The sequence below is a fragment of the Nomascus leucogenys genome, chromosome 2 (assembly GCF_006542625.1).
Source record: "Nomascus leucogenys isolate Asia chromosome 2, Asia_NLE_v1, whole genome shotgun sequence".
Taxonomy (NCBI): Eukaryota; Metazoa; Chordata; class Mammalia; order Primates; family Hylobatidae; genus Nomascus; species Nomascus leucogenys.
The window spans coordinates 19,410,371-19,421,651 of record NC_044382.1 but is presented as its reverse complement, the minus strand read 5'-3'; positions in this window follow the sequence as shown (position 1 = coordinate 19,421,651).

The following is an 11,281-nucleotide window of genomic DNA, read 5'->3' as shown; positions in this document are numbered from 1 at the left end:
TTCCAGCACTTTGGGAGGTCAAGGCAGGCGGATCACTTGAGGTCAGGAGTTCGAGACCAGCGTGACCAACATGAATGAAACCTTATCTCTACTAAAAATACAAAATTAGCTGGGCATGGTGGTGCATGCCTGTAATTCCAGCTAACCTGGGAAGCTGAGTGTTATAAATAAACTTTTGGTGCCACAAAAAGAAATAGCACTCAAACATAAATTTAATTTTCTCAGCAAGGCAATTTTTACTTCTATAGAAAGAGTGTGACTTGTGGATGGAGCAATGGTGAGAGCACACCTGAACAAAGGGAGGGGAAGTGGTTTTTATTCCTGATGCAGGTAGCCCCTGCTGCTATGTCGTTCCCCTATTGGCTAGGGTTGGACCACACAGGTCTAAGATAATTTCCGATTGGCTATTTTAAAGAGAGAAGGGGAACAAGTCAGAGTGGCGGGGTGAGTAGTTTGGTGGGAAGGGCAGTTACAGAAAAGAGAACTCAGGATGATTCAGGTCAGAGGCAGGTGACCAGGGGGTGACTCAGATGGAACAGAAGACCAGGGGTGACTCAGGACAGAGCAGGTTGACCAGGGGAACAGATGTGAACTGGCTGATTAGAACTGGTGGAAAAAGTTGTTTACTGAAACTACGGGCAAGGAGAACAAGGAAGTTAAACTTTAAAATGGAGAACAAAGAATGGAAATACTGACATACTTGATTCTTTGAAGAGAAATTTAGAACTCACTGTATTCAACATGAGGCAGGGAGAATCACTTGAACCTGGTGAGGTGGAGGTTGCAGTGAGCCGAGATCACGCCATTGCATTCCAGCCTGGGCAACAAGAGTGAAACTGGTCTCAAACAAAACAAAACAAAACAAAAAAAATGTGTTTGAATCTGCTTAACACAACATTTTAGATGGACCTCTTTTGATGTTCCCAAATCAGGCTGTTAAGGACTATCTTCCGTGGGAAAAGGTGACTGGAAGAGTGGCAATCACTGGACAGAGTAAAGTTCTGCTTTGCTGCTTTGCAAAACTTGCTTATTCTCATTTTTTGGGGGGATGTATCCTAAGCCTTAGGCAAGAATTACTTAACTTTAAAATTTACACTTAGGTACATGAATATTCATAGCAGCATTAGCCATAATAGTAAAAAACTGGAAACAACCCAAATGTCCATCAACTGATAAATGGGTAAATAAAATGTGGCATGTCAATGCAATCAAATATTGCTCAGGAACAAAAGGAATGAAGTACTGATACACGCTGCCAACATGTATGAACCTTGAAAATATTATGCTAAGTAAAAGAAGAAAGTCACAAAGGACCACATATTATATAATTCAGTTTATATAAAATGTCCAGAATAGACAAACCCACAGAGACAGAAAGTAGATTGTGTTGCCTAGGACCTTGTAGAGGAGGAGGGATACTGGGATTGGGATTTGTGTTAGTCGTTTTGCATTACTATAAAGGAATACCTAAAGGCTGAGTAGTTTGTAGAGAAAAGAGGTTTATTTGGCTCACAGTTCTGCAGCTGTCCAGGAAGCAGGGTGTCAGCATCCACTTTGCTTCTGGTGAGGCCTCAGGGAGCTTACAATTATGGTGGAATGCAAAGGGGGAGCTGGCATATCATATGGCAAGAGAGGAAGTGAGAGAGAGGGGAGAGGTCCCAGGCTCCTTTAAAACAATTAGCTGTCCATGTAAACTAATAGAGCAAGAAACTCACTCATCACCAAGAGGATGGCTCAAGCCATTCATGAGGGTTCCACTCCCATGACCCAAACAGCTCTCATCTGGTCCCACTTCCAACATTAGGGATCAAATTCAACATGAGATTTGGAGGGACAAATATGCCAAACCATATCAGGTGTTGATGGTGAAAGGGGTGCTGTGCTTCTTTTTGGGGTATTGAAAATATTCCAAAATTTAATTGTGGTGATGGGTGCACAACTCTGTAAGTGTAGAAAACCCGTTGAATTAGACAACTTTAAAAGAGTCCACTTGTATAGTATGTGAACTATACTCATTACAGCTGTAGAAAAATGTATATCCTTGGTGGTCAAATTTTAGTAGCTAGTGGTGGCTTCGGTTTGCAGAGTTAGAAGAGTAAAGTCAAATATGAGGGTTTGTATATTTTGGGTAACTTTTTCATTATCTAAAAGTAAAATTTTCTCTTTTTGTGGATCTTGGGTGGAATGTAATGTAAGGCAGAAACCTTTCTCTCTACCCTCTTAAGGTTTGATCATTGAGTCTGGGAAGTAAATAGACAGTAGATAGATTAACAGGAAAAAACAATTTTAAATTATGTGCATAGGCATGGAAATCTCACAAAATATGGAAACTCAAAGAAGGCTAGATGATAAAAGTTTCTGTAGCATCCTGAGCTAATGGAAAGGAATTGAGGCTTGGAGCTTTAATTTGGGGGTGGGGCATGACACAAATTATGGGAGGGAAAGGAGAGGAAATGCATAGTGAATAAAAGTTGTCTTGTTATGCAGATAAACAATCTCCAGAGTAATAAAGGTTGTCTTGGAGCAGCCCTCAGAAGAATAAGTGATAGTTTGTGACAATATCTGGCTTGGCACTACCTTCCAGTCTGTTCTCCTCCTGTGATACAGTTAATTTTTTCCTAATTAATGAGATTCCTGGGGAGGAAAACTCATGACAATTGAGTGCCTTTTTGGAAGGTCTATCTTTAGGCAGATGAGGGCAAGTTCAGAGACCACCCTTCCCTGTGCTTTTGAAACGGGTGAGACACCAGCAGGGCCAGAAGTTCAGGGAGGCTTTGATTCTCCCTTAGTTCAAAGCACTCTGCGTGAAAGCCCCATACTTTGGGGTACATTTTCAGAGCCCCCAACAATAAAACTTACAAATTTGGCCTATTTGTGTAGACTTGCTTCTTGAGGGTCAGTAGTCAGTATTTTTTCTTACTCAGTGAAATTTCAAATTTACAGAATTGAAATCACTCAGACTTAAATTTTAAAATGTACTTGTGTGAAGAAAATACATATAGTAAAATCCTTTGAAAGCAAGACATTGAATCTTTCTTGAAAAATGATAGGACATTTGCAGTTTTTAATATGAATGATCTAATTAAATTCCATTTGAATTTCCTTCCCCCCCGTTCTGCTTCTCTTACTGTCCATTCCTCTTCTGGTAGAAAGAGTTGACTGCCTATGTACAGGTGGAAGAGTTGTTTTCTGTTCATCAGAGTCAGTAGTAGTAAAATTCAGTTGCTGGATCAGCCAAGTTGGCTCTGAATTCTTGACCTCTTCAATGCAGTAACATTTTACATGACTAAATCTGTACAGTTTGTTTCCAAAAATTACCCTGCAAAGCAGTCTGCACAAAGCAGGCGGAATCCATGCTTGGACACCATCCCAGCTTGTCCTCCAGGTTTGTGGGACAAGATCTGGGACACTGAGGGCTTGTAGAGAGTAGATATGGACTGGATTAAGCACATATGGCAACCCTAGAGATGCACACAGGGAAAGTCGTAGTCAGCACAGCACCTTGGGCTTCCTATGTATGACAGCAGCATTATCAAGTGCTAACGAGCCGGGGCTTGCAGGGCAAGGCCACACCAATGCATTTGCAAAACTCCCAGAGTCACCATAGAAAGTCATTTCCTCCAATACTTGTAGAGAGAGGCTGCCTGTCTCTAACAGTAATATGTACCAGTGTTGAAAGTAAATCTTTATAGATAAGTTAAATTAACCAAATTTAACTGAGCGAAGAATGACTTGTCAATAGGGCAGCTCTCAGAAACCAGCAGAAGTTCAGAGAACTCTGCTCCATGATATGGGCTGACAGCATTTATGAAACAGCAAATGGAAGTGAGGTACAGAGACAGCTTGATTGGTTACAGCTAGATGTTTGCTTATTTGAGCATGGTCTGATCAGTTGGCAGCCTATGATTGATTGGAGGTTTGCTGCTGTGTTTTACTGCTGGAACTCAGCTATTAGCTACAAAACATATAAATTAGCTTTCGGTCTAGTTCATACCAAGTTAGGTTGCAGTTCATTACATAGGGACTCAAGGTATGGAGGCAGCCTCAGGTCAAGTTTAGATTAATTAAACAGTGGAGAGAGGGCAGATGTCAGTTTCAGAATCATGGCTGATTGGAAAATGTTTTCCCTTTCTGGACTTTTTGGGTAGGGAGACCTTTCCTTCTCAGATCCTCCAAAGGCCTTCCTACCTCCACCAACAACAAACTCCAAGAAATGTCTTTTTATTTTTAAATGATACATGCTCAGAGAATACAGAGAATCCAAAAGAAGGAATTTAAAAAAAGTAAACAAACTAAGACAGTAGTCATTGTTTACTACTTTGGAATATTATAGAATGCTATCTAACAGAAGTAGAAGGTGAATGACAAAATATGAGCCATATATTTTTAGATAAAAATTTTCATGTAGCCAGGTGCAGTGCTCATGCCCATAATCCCAGCACTTTGGGAGGCCAAGATGGAGGACTGCTTGCTTAAGCCTAGGAGGTCAAGACCAACCTGAGCAACATAGTGAGAAACCCCAGCTCTACAAAACAAAAATGCTGTACTCCCATTAAAAAGGTTTAAAAAGGTGAAATTAATGTTAATAATACTTTTAAACTTGATATATATATTATTTTATCGTACAATCAACTTAAAAAAGTTATTATTATTATTATTTTTTGAGACAGAGTCTTTGCCGTTGTTGGCCCGGGCCTAGTGTGCAATGGCACAATCTTGGCTCATGGGCAACCTCCGCCTCCCGGGTTCCCGCAATTCTCCTGCCTCAAGCCTCCCAAGTAGCTGAGTTTACAGGCACCCCGCACCACAACCCGGCTAATTTTTGTATTTTTGAGGTAGAGACAGGGTTTCACCATGTTGGCCAGGCTGGTCTCGAACTCCTGACCTCAGGGTGATTACCTACCTCGGCCTCCCAAAGTGCTGGGATACAGCCATGAGCCACCGTGCCAGCAACTTAAAAATTATTAATAGGATATTTTACATTCTTTTCATACTATCTTTGTTTTTTATTATTTTATTTTATTTTAGAGACAGCTCACCCAGGCTGGAGTATACTGTGTGATCAAAGCTCACTGCAGCTTGGACCTCTCAGGCTTAAGCAATCCTTCAGCCTCAGCCTCCCAAGTAGCTAGGACAACAGACGTCACCACCACGCTGGGCTTAATTGTTTCATTTTTGTAAAGACAGGGTCTGTATGTTGTCCAGCCTCTTCATATTGTCTTTGAGGACCCAAAGTGTATTTTGCATGTACAGCACATCCTGCCATGTTTCCAATTTGAGGTGCTCAATAGCTGTGGCTCACGCCTATTGTACTGACCAGCACAGATGGGTGTGTGTTGTGAATCTTTACCCCCAAATTTTGGTTCAGATGCCTATACCAAAGGAGGGCGCCCCCAGGCTTTCTGAGCAGCTTGCCCAGGTGTGGGGTGTGGTGCAGAGAGGTAAGAGGAGAGGCAAGGCTTAAAAGCTGTCTGCAGTCCACATATCAAAAAAAAGGAGTCACTCTCTCTGTATATACATTATATTAATATTTATCTCTATCTATCTATCTATCTATCTTATCTATCTATCTATCTATCTATCATCTATTTATCTATCCATTCCCCTATATCAGGTCTCAAGGAAATATATTTCAAAACTACATGTTGAAAAAATTAGCAGAGAGGGAGAAGCAGATGGGAAGGTACTAAAAATGCAAGAACTTTAGCAAAAGAAGGCTGGGTGTACATACAGCAAAGGGGACACACAACAACCCCTCCCACTAGCAAATTGCCTACCCAATCATTGCCCCTAAAACAGAACCTTGCACTGCTGCTCCTTTCCTGAATTGCGCCTTCTGCCCATAGGCACACAGCTTCTTCCTTACTTCTTTCTTGTTCTACTGTTCAAATCTCACCACACCTACCTTCTTTGAGGGGCTTTCCTTGTTCATGCTATCTAAATTAGAGGGTTCTCTTGCCCCTGTGATTTATTAATGTTAGCAAAGCAGCTTACACTTAAAGAATTGTTTTAGTCTCTCTCCCTGAATAAACTGGAAACTCAAAAGGGCGGAGTTTTAGGTCTGTTTATCCACTGGTTTGGCCCCAGAATTTAGAAAAGAGGGCCGGCACACAGTAGGTTTCTGGTAAAGATAGGTTGGTTGGAATGGTTGCTTAGGAGAAGGGAAACAGGGAGGTACTTGGAAAAAAGGAGCAAGAAGGTCACCATTAGTGAGAATAAGTGTTTTATAAAACACAGGTTATGGTTTCCTTCTTTAAGAAAAGTAGTTTTGTTTCAAAGTGCCAAGAATAACATTAGGCTACTAAGATTTCTGGATCTGCTTTGGGATTTGTTTTTAAATGAATAGATGGAAATTACATCTATTTAGCATTAATTTTTTATTGTTAAGGGTACACCCGAATTGCATAAAAGCAGTTCTCTTGAATAATTAAAACATTCCTCTTCACTAAGTGTGCTAAGTGCAAGACATTAGACACTCCTCTTTCAAAAATTCTATTAATGGCAAACTAAAGGATTAAGGTTTAATGCCAAAATAAAGAAGGCATTTTTCTTTATGGTGGCACAGAAGTGAATACCTCAAAATCTGGGCAGGCCCAAAAGTCAGATACCAAGGATATTTTGTGGAGTCAACATGATGGTCTCTGATAACATCGAAAAGTTAGGAATGTTTACTAAAAGAATATAGAAGAATAAAGAATCTGTTTACAGTAGAATTCAAACTAATAAATGTAGAAAGAAGGATGGAAATAGAAAATCACCATTAGGGCAAAATTATTGTTGCTTGCAAGCAAGTATCATCTACGTATGACAAAATCTGTTGGTAGAAGTATGATGAGAAAAAGGGTATTAACATAGTCTTAAAGTGTCTCCCACAAGATATATTAATTCCGGAAGAAAAAGAGTACTACAGGGGAGAAACTGGTGACAGACACCACCTAAACAAAGTGATTCAAAGTTAATTTCACCAGTACTGAGAGACATTTGATTTCATGCCCCTCCTGACAAGATTCACTGAGAAGGGCACAGGTATTACTGGTGTAGGATGCTTGAAAAAAATGTAGAACCCAAATTTAATCATGAAAAACATGAGACAAATCTCACTTTGGACATTTTACAAAATAAACTGCTCCCAGCTCTTCAAATATGTCAAGGTCATGCATGGTTAAGGAAGACCGAGGAACTGTCCCCGACTTGAGGTATTATAGGGCACGAAACTAAATTCAGTATTGGGTCTTAGATTGTATTTCTGGACCAGGAAAAGCCACATTGGTGGAAAAATTAGCAAAATTCGAATAAGGTCCTTCTATTAGGTAGTAGTATTGACCAATGTTAATTTCCTGTTTTGGATAACTATACTAACCATTTATGTTAACATTAGAGAAACCTGGTGTGATAGTAATATGGGACTTCTGTGAACTATTTTGGCCATATTTTTTCTAAGTCCGAAATGAATTCAGAATGAAAAGTTGAAAAGAAGTATCTTTAGTTGGCAATCTTCTGGGAATTTTGAACAGGAACTGCCAAAATGGAGTCAGGAGACCCAGGCTCAAGTTTGAGCCGTGGCATTAATCCTGGTGTTTGGGCACGGCACCAAACTCTGTCCTTCAGTTTTGTCATCTATAAAACTGTCTGCAGAATTTAGGAGTGTGGAAGAGGCCTTAGGGCTCTCAGTGGTGAATGGGGTCAGGGAATGAGTGGGTGTGAGGCTCCAGCCAGAGCAGCTCTGCTTTTGCCTACTTATATATAGGACTTTATAAAAAAACTAATTTTTAATTATGCAAAAAATATACTAATATATTTTCCTTGTAAGAAATTAGAACGTTGCAGATGCAACTAAAGCCCCTTTGGCCACCATACTCCCCAATTCCTGTGTATCTTGGAATTGTGTTTAAGATTTCCATTTGAACAAAGGGACCCTGGCTCAAACAAGTTGGGGGACCATTGGGCTGGTTAACCCTTAAACACCCCAAACACTCAATAAAGAGGAGTTTCAGGACATGGACAAGCCATGGCTGGAGGATGTTCTACAACGTTGAGCAGAAACCCGTGCAATAATTTGCTGAAATAGGGCGTTGCTCTGAGTGCTGTGATTCCAGGGAGATGTCACTGCTGTGTGGTGGCCGTATGCCCAGCAAACGGCTGGTGGCTGGAAGGACATAGCTTTCTGAGTTAGGACTGGAAGGCTTCTGTACATGTCCAAAGTCAACCTTCATATTCATGGGGAGGGAAAAAGAAGTGGGCTTTAGGATTGCCTCTCCTTGTTGGCCTGCTCTGAGAAAAACAATCGCAGGAGAGTGAGGCGGGAGAATCGCTTGAGCCCAGGAGTTTGAGGCTGCAGGTGAGAAGCTGCCGTGAGCTTTGATTGTGCCACTGCACTCCAGCCTGGGCGATGGAGCCCTGGATCCTGTGAGCCTTGACTCATTTAACCCCCACAGCACCCAGTAGATGGTGGCACTATTAGCATACTTGTTTTAGAGGTGAGGACACACACACACAAAGAGATAAGGAATTGCCTAAGAGCACAGAGCTGGTAAGTGGTGAGCCCAGGTGTGAGCCCAGTCTCCTTGCTTCAGGATCAAGTGCACACCCCTGCGCTCTGGACTCCTTCCAGGTGTTGTTGCTCTTGCTGTCATTTCAGCTTCATTACACCTATCTGTATGTTGGTCGTGGGAAGGAGGAAGCTCACTGAACACTGTGGCTTACCCAAGATTTGTCCCTCGACTTTCCCTCTTCACCAACCCCCGAGCACTGGCGGAATATTCAGTTCCTTGGAATCCCCCACGCCCGGGTTAGCTCCTTTTGCAAGCAGCCTAATGGATAGAAGTGAAGGGATGGTGCTCCTTATGAAAGGAGACGGGGGAGCTTAGTGAGCAGCTGCCGGGCCCTGCAGCCCGTCACACGCTAGCATCCACCGGGTGGAGTAGCTGGCGCATGACCGCGGCGGCGGGCGGCGCTGCCAGAACGCACTGCGCTTTCTGCGGAACCCGGGCCTGCGTGAAGGTAAATGCAAATCAGCTCCGCCCAGCGCTTCCCGCCGAAGGAGGGTTTTCTGTATGCGCGCCTGGTTTCCTCCGCCTTCAGCCAGAATGCTGATTTTATTTTTGCGGTTTATGAGCTTGAGAGAGGGAATTCATTTCCTTGGTATAATATGACCCTCTGGAGAAAGTCTTGTCCAGATACATTTTGTTCCCAAACGCCGCCCTAGAAGAAGGGCTATACTGAAATGAAACAGAGATGATTAAAGTCTGATTTGTAGGTAAGGTGAATTGGTAGGATTATGCCAAATTAAATTACATCCAGAGAAGGTGAAAGGGAATGAAAGGGCTCCTCCAGGGAGATGGAAACCTTTGTAAAAAGAAATATTTATGGTGCCCATATCTTTAATCCAACCAGCAGCCAGGTTATATTTTATTATATTCACCACCATTTCCCTTTTCTGTTTCTCACCAGACTGTACAAGCCCTGAAAGCAAGAATGGGGTTCACGGCATCTTGATACCCCCATATGGGGACGTTTTGACGATTTCATTTATAAGAAAGGGATTTTACACCAGAGAGGCTTTTAAATCTGCTAACAGACTGGACCAGCTTTTCTCATCCCCACTGGCTGATTAATGATTCCTCCATGCCAACCCGGTTCTCAGAGACACCAAGGCCAGGTAAAAACCACCCCTTCATCCCCTAAACCTTGCAAGAAGCACAGGGTCCAGAATTATACTTCTTTCAGGTTCTAAATAGCACAATAAAACTAATAACAATAAGCTTTTAGTTATTGGATCAGGTACATTTTACTTTACAATAAGCTTTTACTTATGGATCAGGTACCTTTAAAGCAATTTTTTGAACATTATTTCATTTGATCCTCACAACCACACTATGAGGTAGGTACTATCTTTCCATTTGAAGGATGAGAAAACTGAGGCTCGAAGATGTTTAAATAACTTGTTCAAGATCACAGCTAGTCAGTGGACATAGCTGCCATTCACTGAGTGCTTCCTGTGAGCCAGGTACTGTGACCATCAATTATTTATTTCATGTAATAGTGCCCTTGATCCTTAGGAAGTGGCCTCCAGTGCCTAGAATTCAAGCATTTGGTCCTTTGGAGATGAGAAACCATGGGAAGGAAGGGGCTTATTCACCCCTGTATCCAAAAGTTGAGGATGGTGCCAGGGACAGAGACGGTACCAGGGACTCCAAAAATACTGAATGAAAGGACAGTAGAGGTGCTTTCCTGTGGGATCCCCCAACCTCTCCCCACCTTCAGGTGAGTCTTGCTGATGCTCAGGCTGCCCTTGGAACAGGGACCTTGGCCACAGTTTCCTTATCTGTAATAATGGAATGAGAATTCCTCCTGCACAGGGTTGTTAGGGACCTAGTGAGGTATCTTCTACGGCTGCATTTGGCCCTTAGTTTTCTCACTTTCTTTTTGAGCATGGGAGCAGGGAGATGGACTCCTAAGGGTATGACACTTGAAGATTTCAGAGGGGCCTGCAGGTTTATGTCCTCACTTGTTTTACACCTCCCAGAGGTCAGTGAAGCAGGGTATCACCAAATCCCCACCTGATGTCACTGGAAATCGAGTGCTCCATGTCTTCACCAGGCCCATGCCAGCCATGAGGGGCAGAACCAGATTTTCTGACACCAAACCCCAGGTTTCTTCCTGTGCTGGCATGGGTCCTTTTTCTGACTTGGCCAGCAGCCTTTCATAGATGGGGGTCTGATTAAATAGTTTCTGGTGATGGGTGGAGTGATGGTTGCACAACAATATGGATGTATTTAATGCCACTGAACTGTACACCTGAAAATGGTTAAAATGCTACATTTTATATTATGAATATTTCACCGCAATAAAAGAGAAACAAATATGGATCTGTCTTTCTCACGTGTCAAGAAATCTGGGGTAGGTAGATAGAGTGGTTGGTTCAGCTGCTCCATGATACCATGAGGGTCTGGAGTCTTGCTTTTTTCTTTTCTTTTCTTTTCTTTTTTTTTTGAGACAAAGTCTCACTCTGTTGCCCAGGCTGGAGTGCAATTGTGTGATCTCTGCTTACTGCGACCTCTGCTTCTTGGGTCCAAGCGATTCTCCTGCTTCGGCCTCCCATGTAGCTGGGATTATAGGAGTGTACCACCGTGCCCAGCTAATTTTTGTATTTTTTTTGGTAGAGACGGGGTTTCACTATGTTGACGAGGCTGGTCTTGAACCCCTGACCTCAAGTGATCCGCCCACCTCAGCCTCTCAAAGTGCTGAGATTACAGGCATGAGCCACAGTGCCTGGCCTGGA